The sequence below is a fragment of the Juglans microcarpa x Juglans regia genome, chromosome 5S (genome assembly GCF_004785595.1).
Source record: "Juglans microcarpa x Juglans regia isolate MS1-56 chromosome 5S, Jm3101_v1.0, whole genome shotgun sequence".
NCBI classification, from domain to species: domain Eukaryota; kingdom Viridiplantae; phylum Streptophyta; class Magnoliopsida; order Fagales; family Juglandaceae; genus Juglans; species Juglans microcarpa x Juglans regia.
Genome location: NC_054603.1, coordinates 15,823,238 through 15,837,168, shown reverse-complemented (window position 1 = coordinate 15,837,168; position 13,931 = coordinate 15,823,238).

Sequence of the window (13,931 nt, the reverse complement as noted above, 5' to 3'; positions counted from 1 at the left end):
TCAAAAACAACATTGAGATAGGCAAGAATAGCCATAATTGTGTTTTTATCGCATAAAGGGTGTGCAACCCAGTGCCTCAGAAGCCCGTATATAGTAAGAGTATGAATCTTGAACTGCAACAAGGATTTAATTATTGGAGGAATTACAGGAAGTCCAACCATCAGTGCAAAAAATAGTGTAACACCCCGTATTTTAGTGTATTTTCACTGAAGGATTATTTTTAATAATTCAAAAATTTATTCTCTTATTTTATAATTATCGGATATTTTAAATGGTTTATTTTATGATCTTTAAATTGTGAAAATTAAATTGTTATGTTTTCTTAATATTTATTTATTGTTGTACATTTAAATTGATATTCTTTTTAAATTAATTGATTGTGAGATTTAATTATGTTATTTTCATTGTATCATTACGTTTAATTTATTTTAATGGATTTGCTGTTTTAAAATCATTTTCGTTGGATCATTTTCTGTGACCCAAGATGTGAGGATTGAACCTCATTTCTTTCCCTTCATTTTTCTTTTTTCCCTTTTTCTTTTCTTTCCTTTCTTTTTTTTTCTTTTTCTTTCCCCAGTTTTCCCCCCCAGCGCGACAGCCTTCCCCTCCCTCTCTCCAGTCCGATTTCTCCTCCACCCAGCCCGCCGCCGTGAGCCGCCCATGACCGACACCGCCCCTTCCGTTCACGTCCCCATTGGCCGGCGACCCTTCCTCGTAAATCTCAGCTTCTCCATCGCTGCCATTAGCCTCCACGCGCAACACCCAGCCGTGGCCTTCTCTTCCTTCGTGCGCCGCCGTCGCGCCACCTTCGGCCACCATCTCTTCACCACTTCATCCTCGACCTCCGAGCAACCCAATGGACTCAACCCCAGCTCCGATCCGCCACCGGTGAAGCACAACCAAGCCCATCTCCGTTTCAGACTTTTTGGCCTTAAAACCACCCTTTGCGCCCCACCCACGGCAAACCACCACCACCATTGGCTTCACCAACCTCTCTAGGCCCTATCCTATCAATTTCGTGTCTTAGTTTGTCCCCATCCAAAAGTGGGTATCTGAGACCCACGATCACAGTGTATTTTACACTGTTACGTTGCTGAGTCACCACTTCTTGCACCTCCGTGATCCTTCGAAAATCATATTATAGCACTGTAAGTATTTTTCCAAATAACTATCGTGATTTAAATATATTTTTGTACTAAACCATATTATTATGATCTGGTTGGACATGCCGTACTGAGCCCGAGGAGTTCGGGGGTCGGATGGATTATGGATGGAGTTGTGTGTTTGGTTGGTATTGTGAATTGTTGGTTGTTGATTTTGGTGTTGTTCATGTACATGGCATATTGCACGCATGATCATGTTTGTAAAGGAAACTGATTTTCGTGTACATGCATTCATGTTCATGTGTTTTATGAAAACTAGGTTTTCGTGTGTTAACGGATTTTGGGTGCTTGTGTATCACGACCCCAAGCCGAGATGGGGTATTATCTCGGTGGAGCTCCTCTGGTCACTCGGGAGCGGAATATACTGAGTGACGTCCCCTGGAATGTCACTGAGCGACGATGGGATCGGACGAGATGGTCTCGTGCCGACTCTGTGGCCCCTCTGCTGGTGGGGGCTAGAGGATGTTTGGCCACGTACGCGCTGGGCGCGGAACTGGGCATCACTTGTTACGTAGTGGGTGCTTGGCCACGAACGCGCTGGGCGCAGAACTGAGCATCGATACGAAGCCAGGATGTGCGGATGATCCCTAGGGGAGATCATGGTGCATTGGTTAATGGAATAATGAGCTGTTTTCTGGGAAAATAGCGTGTGTTGATTAAAAGGTTTTTATGTGATTCATTTTCTGGAAAAATGAGATTTTATTGATTTGGGTCATTTTCTGAGAAAATGATAGAGTATTGTATTTGGGCCAAAATGGAATTTTGGCGTGTGTTGGAAAATATCTATTTTTGAGAAAAATAGTATTTTTGGATTTAATGCATATCTCATCATATGCATGCATGTTGGTAGCATTAATGTATTTTTATCTCGTGGTTATTTGGGTTATACTACCTACGGTACCATTTTGTGGTAACGTAGATTTTTTTGCAGAGAAGGATGAGGGTGAACCTGAGGAGTCGGCTCAACCCGAGGAGTGATTGGATCACTCGCATTTTGGTTTGGGACTTGTAAACATTTATTATGGATGACTGTATAATTTTTAAACCTTTTAACTGATTGTTTAAATTGTATTAACAATTCTGGTACTTAGTTGTATTAATTATCACTTGCGTTGTTTTTGAACACTGTTGCATGTACACACACTTGGCACTAACGTTGGGATGTGTGACCCTGTTGTCATCATCCCGGCGTCTCGATTCCTGTGTCTCCTTACATGGGGGCCGTGGGCACCACAAATAGAACACAAACTTGGAATTTGTTCAAGTTATAATCCCTCTCCCATTTGTAAAATTCTTGCTCTCTCCATTCTCCATTTCCCTGAGTTACTTTAGACACCATATTTTTAAAGGATCCCACTCTAGTAAAATGACCAATCAACTCAAAGTTAAAACTACCAGCAACTGAGGTATACACCGCCATCTCAACAAAATCCAGAATTTTATTCCAAGGCCTACCCATTTTACCATATACATTCAGAAACACTTTATGAATTATCAAGGTCGATTCACATTTCCCTTCTCCCTTCTTCTTAATAAAACTTACAGCCATATATGCACGATACCCACTCCCTGGAATTATTTTCACAAGTAGAGTTTCAGGGTGATAACTAGGTAAAGATCAACGAAACCTCTATACTGCTTCTAGCAAGTTCCCTAAAGCAATCTTTAAACATGAATCCCATTTCAATCGATGTCTAAAGAAATATTGGTTGGAGCCATTGAGATGTATAGGAAGCATGATTACCAAAATTGCAACTCCCCATGGTAGAGTTCTATTCACCAAAAAGTTTTCCACATGATTTCCTCCTCTTCCTCTATAAAAGTGCCAACAGATTTGTGCCTCTATCAAGTGATATTCCCCAATCTTTAGCAGTTTTATCCCATACCACTCACAAATAGCCCTAATTAGCAATTCCTTGAGCAATTAAAGGGCTGCATTTGTATTTACTAAGAGCAGTTTTCTCCATTGCCCTCCGCCAAAGTTTACAAGAGAAGCATTGTTTTAGCTTCATCCGTCCAAGTCTTAATGGTGTTATCATAGCTACAAGTGAACCAAAAATCTGTAGTTATCTATCACTGAATCATCTTAACCTTTGGAATATGTCCCTGCAACACTGAAATACACTCGAACTCAATGGCAAGCTGCATTTCCCAAATCCAAACCGATTCATCTCAGCCACACACTGCAAGGAATGTTCCCGATGCATTCCATGAAACACCGTTTACTTCATTCTCATGATTCTCTCTTTGCTTCTTCTCCTTAAGCTAAATGGCATTTTGACGCCTCCATTCACAAAGACAAAACCCTTCCTCGGGCTCCAACTCAGTCGGCGGTGGGGGCACGGGCCCATCTGAGACAAAAACGTTGTCATCAACACCGTTTTCACCTACACCGTAACCATTTCCATTCACCACATGGATCTGATTGTACGGAGACTGGGAGTAGTTAGCGTTTGGGTTATTACATCCAAAAAGCCCTAGAGAGTCAGCGGTGTTTTTGACGGTGATGTCACTGTTCCTAGGGAACCCTTCGAAAAAGTCTCCAATGGCAGCTGGGAAGCTGAATTGGGATCCAGATCCGTAACCATCTCCACCGAAGCTCTCATCGTTGTCGTCAATGAAATGACTAGCAAAAGAGTTGACGTTCATCTCCTCACCATCGATGTTGTACGCGTTGAAGGAAGACATCTCTATTGAAATGCTACTCTGACTGCATCACACCATCTCTCTATAAAACGTACGAGTTTTTTGCATCCCAAATGAAATGGTATCTTAGGGAAATGGATCATTCTCCCCCTTCAATCGGACATCCTTTGTCGCTTTGTGCCCTACCGACTTTTGATTTTCAGCAGTTGGATCCGTCTTCTTCACTTCAAGAACAACATACCCATCATCAAATATCTTCGTCTTGCTCGCTTTAGAACAACTCCTCTGTGTCTCACTTGGTGTTGCTCTAACGGGTAGATGTTTCTCCCATAAGAATATTTGATATTGAGCTTTACATTGCAAATGGTAAAAGAGGAATCGACTAAGATTTTTAGATTTTTACAGTCAGAAGACTTCACCGTAAGAACCATTTGGCCAGGATCTCTATAATCATAGAGAGCATGGTGATAATTCGGAAAACATATTTGATGTTCTTCACTACTCAACTCCATGTCAAGATCATTGGCTCTCTGATACCACTTGTTAAAAACCCCTTTTTATGGAATAGCAGATTAAGAGTTACAATGGATGTAATAAGTGAAGGCTGAGTTGAGTGAGTGATTGGGAAAGTGTTGCAATGTTTTTGTTGTAATAAAATGGATTGTTGAATATAATAAGGAACCTTGAAATTGTAAAGAGTTGCTTTAGGAAATGAAATAATTCATTCAAGAAAGCTGTTTGATAGAAATACTCATAAAGTCATACGTATTGAAAGGGAAGACTTCGAGGGATTCCAAACCTCCATACATAGATCAATTCTTCACAAAGATTGCAAAATGCCTCTCCTTTCACTTAGTACATCCCTTATGCTAATGCAGAATAACCACCCACCCCAATACAATACTGACAAATAGCCTTTAACAACAAACTAATAAAAGAAACAAAATACAATACAAAACTGTAAATTTCCCAAGCTTCCAAAATGTTGCGTAAAGCACTAATTATTGAAACTGTGCATTTAACTAAATTCCCCAAAACGGTGTGCTAAGTCTTCCTTCTTCATCCTCACGGCCCTTCTCGTACACTTCATTCTTTAGAACACTTCCGCACATTTCTTCTCTTTTGACAACAACTATTACTATCTTCACAGCCTTGGAGGGTCATAACACCTGCACGACGGAAGGCGCTGCCTCACTATCACTGAACGACCTCTGTTTTTGCTTCTTGAAACAAATCAGTTTTGACTCAACAACCCACTGCCCTTAAGCCACAGCCCACGCCAGTTGCCTCGGTCTTAAAAGACGACACCGCAGCTACCAGCCACCTTGTCGCCATTTCGTTGCAGCTCTCACGGTGAGTCCCTCACATGCTGCTCTCTTTCTCTCACTCTCTCACAGCCACCACCTGCTTGTCACCGTCGTGTCCTCCATCTCTCAGTGAGCTTTTTTTTTTTTTTGGTGTTCTCTCTCTATCGCATGATGTGACGCCCCGACTCTCACGTACAAAAACAAGGGAATCGTGATGTCAGGATGATGACAACACGGGTCACGCATCCCAACAAAATGTGCTCAAGTGTATGCAACATGTAAAAATGCACAATAAAAATCGCAGCAGATAATATAAATAAGTCATCTAAGTACCAAAAATTTAGATACAAATATTCAAAACAAATTACATTTAAAGAGTTATATAGTCATCCCAAATATATTACAAAGGCAACACATAAATTGAAAAAAAATGAAACTCGATAAACAGGAGCAATCCTAGATCACTCCACCAACGGAGCCAAGCTAAGGCTCATCATCCTCATCTGCATCAAAATCTGCGATACCATAAAATGGTACCACAGGTAAGTATAAACCAAACAACTCTCGGGATAAAAACATATTAACGCAACCAACATGCATTCATACGACAAAATCCACTTAGCCATAAAATACCATTTTTCTCCAAAAATGATTATTTCCAACACACGCCAAAATCTTATTTTGGCCCAAATGTAACGCCCCAAACCCAGTTGGCCTGGAGAATTACTACCTGTCACTTAAGAACATGTTTTCCAACACAACTAAAATAAAACTCCAAAACTTTATTAGCAAAACTCAATCACAAGTACTCTAAATAACCACATTGAAACTCTACAAAGTTATTACTGCAGCAAAATAAGCTAAGGAGTCCAAAATCTCCCGGTAGTCATAACAAACCAAACTAATAACTTCGAAAGTCTTACTAAACCCAAGCCCAAGATATAATTAAATCTAAAAGACATAAGACATCAGAATTCCTTCTTCTAACATCCTCTCTCAGCTTAATCATGCTCACCAATCTAATCTAGGTCCTCAGTTGGACTCTCCACATCATCTGAAAAATATTATGAAGATAGGGGGTGAGTTATCAACAACTCAGTAAGCAGAAATCATATGCTAGCGTGTAAACATGAGCATTTACAAAGTAGAGCATGCAAAACAAAATATTTTCCAGAGTTATCATGCAGAACAGAACATATTTTCAAAAGTAACAGAGCGATGGTTTTAAGACAAGTAAAACTCATAGTGCTTTGGCATAACATAAACTGAGTATCATCATCAGATCAAAACAGAGCAACAAACAGAGCAGAGACCATGTTTCACCCCCGTGGCAGGGTTGTGCTAACCCCGGTGGCCAAACCTGTGGCGCCCCTAATCCCCCTTATATAAATACAAAGGGATCGAGACACCAGGATGCTGATAACACGGTCACACATCCCAACGAAGTGCCAGTGTGTGTACATGCAACAGTTACAAATAAAATAACGTAGCGGATAGTCAACTAAGTACCAGAATTTATTTACAATCAAACATCAGTAAAGATTTAAATAGCAGTTATACAGTCATCCATAAAAATATTACAATAGTTTCAAATAAACAAACGAGTGATCCCAGATCACTCGTCAGGCGGAGCCATCTCCTCAGGCTCGCCCTCCTCCTCCTCATCTGCATCAAAATCTGCGTTACCACAAAATGGTATCGCAGGTAAGTATGACCCCAAATAACAACGTAATATAAAATGCATTAAATGCAACTAACATGCATGCACATGATGAAATATGCATTTTTCCACAAGACATCATTTTCCTCGAAAATGATAATTTTCCAACATGCCAAAATCTCATTTTGGCCCAAAATATCCGTAAAACATTTTCCCAGAAAATGATTTACCCAGAAATCCAACTTGCACTATTTTCCCAGAAAATAGTGCATTAATTCCAAATGTACCATGCATTAATTCCATATGCACCATGGCCTCCCCTATGGACCATCCGCACCTCCTGGCTTCGTAGCGGTGCTCAGTTTCGCGCCCGGCGCTTACATGGCCAAGCACCCACACTACGCAACGAGCGATGCCCAATTCCACGCCCAGCGCGTACGTGGCCAGACATCCTCTAGTCCCCGCCAGCAGAAGGACCACGGAGTCGGCACGAGACCATCTCGTCCGATCCCATTGTCGCCCGGCGACAATCTAGGGGACGTTACTCAGTATATTCCGCTCCCGAGTAACCAGAGGAGCTCCACCGAGATAATACCCCATCTCGGCTTGGGGTCGTGTTACACACGCACCCAAAATCCATTCTCACATGAAAATCATGTTTTCATAAACACATGAACATGAATGCAATACACGAAAACTCAGTTTTCTTTACAAACATGATCATGCATGAAATAATGATATGAACATGCATCAATAGTGATCCAACATCCATCCAGAACCAATCCCAACAAATCCAATCAAAACAACTCATCAACAACCAAACCAAATAAACCAAACCAACCAAACAACTCCAATCACAAATCCATCCGACCTCCGAACTCCTCGGACTCAGTCCGGCATGCCAAAAATACAGTGAAATGGGTTAGTGTAAAAATACATTTAAATTACGAAAGTTCTTTGGAGAAATACTACAATGCTATATAATAATTTTTCAAGGATCACGGGTGCGCTCGAAGTGGAAAAATACACTGTGGCCGTGGGTCACAGATACCTACTTTTCAACGGTGACAAACGAAGACTCAAATTTGATAGAGTATGGCCTAGGGAGGTCGGTGAAGCTAGCGGTGGTAGTGGTTTGCCGTGGGTGGCGGCGCAATGGGCGGTAGAAGACCAAAATACCCAAATCGGAAATGTAGATAGTGGAGCTTCACCGGTGGCCGATCGGAGGTGGGGTTGGGTCCAATGGGTTGCTAAGAGGTTGAGGATGAAGTGGTGTGAAGATGGTGGCCAATGGTGGTGCGACGGCGGCCCTGGAACGAAAGTGACGCAGCGGCTTGAAGGGCTACTGGTGGTTAACGGCGGCGCGAATGGAGGTGAGGTTGGTGGAATAAGGTCGCCAGCGGCAGGGGAACACAATGGGGTGGGCGGTGAAGGCCACCGCTGGCTCACGGCGGCGCTGGCGTTGAAGGCGACGGACGGAAGAGAGAGGGAGAGCGGCTGGGTCGTGCACGAGAGAGAAGGGAAATAAGGAAGAAAAAAGAAAAGAAAGAAAAGAAAAGGAGAGGAAAGAAAAATGGAGGGAAAAGAAATGAGGTCCAATCCTCATAACTTGGGTTACAAAAATGATCCAACGGAAATGATTTCAAAACCTCAAGTTAAATAAAATAATTTAAACGTAATGGTAAAGTCAAATTGAAATAATTAAATCCCACAGTACTTAATTAAATATGAAAAATAATTTAAATGCACAACAATAAATAAATATTAAGAAAGCACATAAAAATTAATTTTCACCAATTAAAAATCCTAAAAATAATCCAATAATTTTAAAACAAGAGAATAATTTTTGAATAAAATAAAAATAATACTTCAAGAAAAATACACTAAAATACGGGGTGTTACATCCTCCCCCCCTTAAAAAAGATTTCGTCCTCGAAATTAGCGAGGTCAAACAATAAACCAAGACAGGATCAAGATTCAACCGAGAGAATACTTAGAACATACCGTCATAATCAATCAAACAAGTACGGATATTGCTCCCTCATGTCGGCTTCTCTCTCCCAAGAGAAATCTTGAGCCAACGGATCACCCCATGACACTTTCACCATAGGTATTATCTTCGACCTTAACTCCTGCTCTTTCCAATCCACGATCTGTGTTGGGGCAACTTCATAAGTAAGGTTGGGCCGCAGTTGAATGTGTTTGGGATCCACAAAATGTGGCTCTTGCTGTCCAAAACTCTTCTTCAATGAGGACACATGAAACACATCATGAACATCCCCAAAATAATCTGGCAAGGCAACTCTATAAGCAACAAGCCCAACCTTCTCTACGATCTGAAAAAGGCCAACATATCTTGGACTAAGCTTTCCTTTCTTACCAAAGCGCTTAACGCCTTTCATAGGAGAGACTTTAAGATAAACCCAATCACCTTCTTCAAAGGATAAGTCTCTTCTTCTTGTATCAGCGTAACTTTTCTGGCGACTTTGCACTTCAGCCATCTTCTTTCTGATAAACTGAACTTGATCCTTCATTTCTTGAATTATCTCAGGCCCAAGCAATTTGTTCTCGCCAACTTCATCCCAACATAAAGGCGATCTGCACTTCCGTCCATATAAAGCTTCATACGGGGCCATCTGAATGGAGGAATGAAAACTGTTATTATAAGAGAACTCAATCAGCGGTAAGTGATTCTCCCAACTTCCTTGGAATTCCATGACACAAGACCGCAACATATCCTCCAGAGTCTGAATAGTACTCTCTGATTGGCCGTCCGTTTGGGGGTGATACGCCGAACTAAACTTCAATTTAGTGCCTAATGCTGCCTGCAAACTCTTCCAGAAATGGGACGTGAATCGCGAGTCCCGATCTGACACGATACTCTTGGGTATTCCATGCAAATGCACTATCTCCTTGACATATAACCGAGTCAACTTACCCAAAGAGTCAGTATTATTAACAGGCAAGAAATGGGCACTCTTGGTTAACCGATACACAATCACCCAAATGGAGTTCTTCCCACTAGGAGTCCTTGGCAACCCTATCACAAAATCCATAGAAATATCATCCCACTTCCACTCCGGAATAGGGAGAGGTTGGAGTCTACCAGTAGGTCTCTGATGCTCAGCCTTCACCTGTCGGCATGTGTCACATTTCTCATTAAACAAAGCGATGTCCAACTTCATTCCTTCCCACCAGAAATTCTTCTTTAAATCTCTATACATCTTCGTGCTTCCTGGATGAACCGAATAAGGAGCCGCATGAGCTTCTGCTAAAATCCGCTCTTTAAATTCAGAATCTCGGGGAATCACTCTACGATCCCGAAACCGAAGAATGCCATCCTTATCCAAGCTGTAATGCAAGGGTCCTCTAGACTTTCTGACTCTTTTCCTGATAGCCAACAAATTAGGGTCCCTTCTTTGAAGAGTCTTTAATTCTTCAAAATCCACTACTCGGACATCCAAGACTGAAGATAATAATTCTTCTTGCTGTGAACTCTCGATAAGAAGTCTCCTCATTCCACAAAGGAGAGAGTCCACATCTGATGATTCCGCTTCATCCACTTGTTGTGACTTCCTACTCAAGGCATCAGCGACTAAATTTGCCTTTCCTGGATGATACTTGATTTCACACTGATAGTCGCTAATTAGCTCTAACCACCGTCTCTGCCTCATGTTTAGATTCTTCTGAGTAAATAGATGCTTCAAGCTCTTGTGATCAGTATAAACTTCACAGGTTTCGCCATACAGATAATGCCGCCAAATCTTAAGCGCAAAAACTATTGCCGCCAACTCCAAATCATGCGTGAGATAATTCATTTCATGAATCTTCAGCTGACGAGATGCATAAGCAACAACCCGTCCCTCTTGCATAAGAACGCATCCCAACCCGAATTTGGATGCATCACTAAAAATCACAAATGGCTTGTGTGGCTCCAGAAGTGCCAAAACAGGTGCCGTTGTCAATCTTCTCTTCAACTCTTGAAAACTTCTCTCACATTTGTCAGACCATACAAACTCAGTATTCTTCCTAGTCAAGGCAGTGAGAGGTCCTGATAGTCGAGAAAAACCTTCCACAAATCTTCGATAGTAACCGGCAAGTCCCAAGAAACTTCGTATCTCACGAACTGTCGAAGGGCGAGGCCATGACAAAACAGCTTCTACTTTACTAGGATCTACGGCCACCCCTTCTTGAGAAATCACATGTCCAAGAAACTTAACTTCTTCTAACCAGAATTCACACTTGCTCAACTTAGCGTACAATTGATGCTCTCTTAATTTCCCAAGTGCCAGACGAAGGTGACAAGCATGCTCTTCCAAATCTCGAGAATAAATCAAAATGTCATGGAGAAACACCACCACAAAAGAATCCAAGAAAGGCCGAAACACCCTATTCATCAAATCTATAAAAGCAGCAGGGCCATTAGCTAACCCAAAAGACATCACCTAAAATTCATAATGCCCATACCTCGTCCTGAAAGCAGTCTTGGACACGTCCTTATCTCTTATTCTCAACTGATAGTACCCTGACCTCAAGTCAATCTTCGAAAAGATAGCCGCTCCCTGAAGTTGGTCAAACAAATCATCAATTCTCGATAGAGGATACTTATTCTTAATAGTCACCTTGTTAAGCTCCCGATAATCTATACACATTCTGAGGGTACCATCTTTCTTCTTGACAAACAACACGGGCGCTCCCCACGGTGAAGTACTAGGCTGAATAAATCCCTTGTCGACCAGTTCTTGCAATTGAGTCCTCAACTCTTTTAATTCAGCCGGTGCCATGCGATAAGGTGCTTTATGCATAGGAGCCGCACCAGGTTCCAAATCAATAACAAATTCCATATCGCGAACGGGAGGCAATCCGGGCAAATCATCTACAAACACATCAGGAAACTCGCCCACAACTGGAATATCTACTAACGACTTCTTCTCAGATGGCGTAGACACAACTTGGACCAAAAAAGCATTTGCTCCACAAGCTATATCTCTCCTAGCTTGAATTGCTGATATAATTGTTGGTTTTGCCTTCAACTTACTTCCCGCGAATTCCAAATAATCATCATTCGAGAGTTGAAAACCAATTACCCGACTTCTACGATCAATATTTGCTGAATATCGATATAGCCAATCCATTCCCAAAATTATATCAAATCCCAGCAACTTGAATACAATCAAATCTGCATCCAATGTCCTCCCTCCAAAATCCAAAGGACAGCCTAAAGCAACTTTAGAGCACCACACCATCTCACCATTTGGAAGTGCCACTACTAGAGATTGCGATAAAGGCTCCGTGACCAGATTACACATCCGTGCAAAAGTGGCAGACACAAAAGATCGAGACGCCCCGGAATCAAACAAAGTACATGCATAGAAATCATATAGGCGAACTCTACCTGAAGGAAACACATCCACTAGAAAATTCCAAAAAATCCAACCATATCAAACATTAAATCAAATTAAAATAATTAAATGCATACCAGTAATAACCCTAGCATCGTGGGTCTCTGGAGCTCCATAATCCACATCACCAGGTGTCACTGCATAAACCCGAGCTTGTACCAACTGTCTCTGGTTGCCCCTTCCACCTCGTCGACCTCCTCGCGCTCCTTGCCCTCCTTGAACTTGACCAGGACACTCCCGAGCAAAGTGACCCAGCTGGCCACATCTAAAACACTGAATTCCTCTTTGGCCGCAGTCACCCTCATGGGCTCTACTGCACCTGTTACAAACTGGAGCTCGACCTCCAGCACGAACACCGGTGGTCGTCTGCGAACGGGCACTAGTCCTTTGCACGAACTTATAAGGCGACCCAGAACTACTCCCTTCACCAACGTAACTCCGCCTCTTCTGACCCGGAGGGGAGCCTACTCCAAAACTATTTTCCCGTTTTGCAATGCTAGCTAAATCCACTAACTCTTGAAAGTCCTTAATCCGAAGGCAGGCCACTTGTCTACGTACCTCATGGCGCAGACCCTCCTGGAAGCGCTCGACCCGCAACTCCTCCATAGTAATGAGGTGAGGAGCGAACCGTCCAAGCTCCATAAATTTTCTTGCATATTGCTCAACAGTCATGCCTCCTTGAACCAAATTATTGAACTCCCGAGCCTTTTGCCTTCTCACTGAAACAGGAAAGAACCGGTCATCAAACTCTTTCTTGAAACGCTGCCAAGACACAGCAGCCAAGGAACACAACTCCATTTCTAATAATGTCTACTTGGTCTCCCACCAATTTGCCGCTTCACCTTGCAGCATATAACTTCCATATAATACCATCTGAGCCTCCGTGCATTCACAAACTTCAAATGTTCTTTCCAAATCTTGAATCCACCTCCTAGCTCGCATTGGGTCCTCCTCCCCAGTGAAGGCAGGAGTCCTATGCGTTAGGAAGCGCTCATAGGGGCACCCCACTTGGACTCCTCTACTTGAATCTCCTTGCAGCGGTCGGAAATTCTGTTGAAGAAATTCTGTCATTCTATTTAATGCTCTTGCCATAGCATAATTTCCATCACCTCTAGGTAACTCATCTTCAGGCGCATCAGCTTGCCTTCTTAGTCTCACCATAGTCCTGTCATAGAGCATTCTCCAACCCCGCTTAAATCCAGATAAATCATACTCAACCAAAAATAAACACTAATTAAAGCGGTAAATAAAATAATTCAAATAACATCAATTAACATAAAATAACATAGCAATAAACTCATCATATAAAATAAATAACTTAACTTACACCACTTAAACAAAAATTTTATTATTTTAAAATAATAATAAAAATAATTTTCTGGTACTATCCTAAGGGACATGTGGTGTTACTCAGAGCCGAACTGCTCTGATACCACCTGTGCCGCCCCCAATCCCCCTTATATAAATACACAGGGATCGAGACACCAGGATGCTGACAACACGGTTACACATCCCAACGAAGTGTCAGTGTGTGTACATACAACAGTGTACAAATAAAATAACGCAGCGGATAGTCAACTAAGTACCAGAATTTATTTACAATCAAACATCAGTAAAGATTTAAATAGCAATTATACAGTCATCCATAAAAATATTACAATAGTTTCAAATAAACAAACGAGTGATCCCAGATCACTCGTCAGGCGGAGCCATCTCGTCAGGCTCCCCCTCCTCCTCCTCATCTGCATCAAAA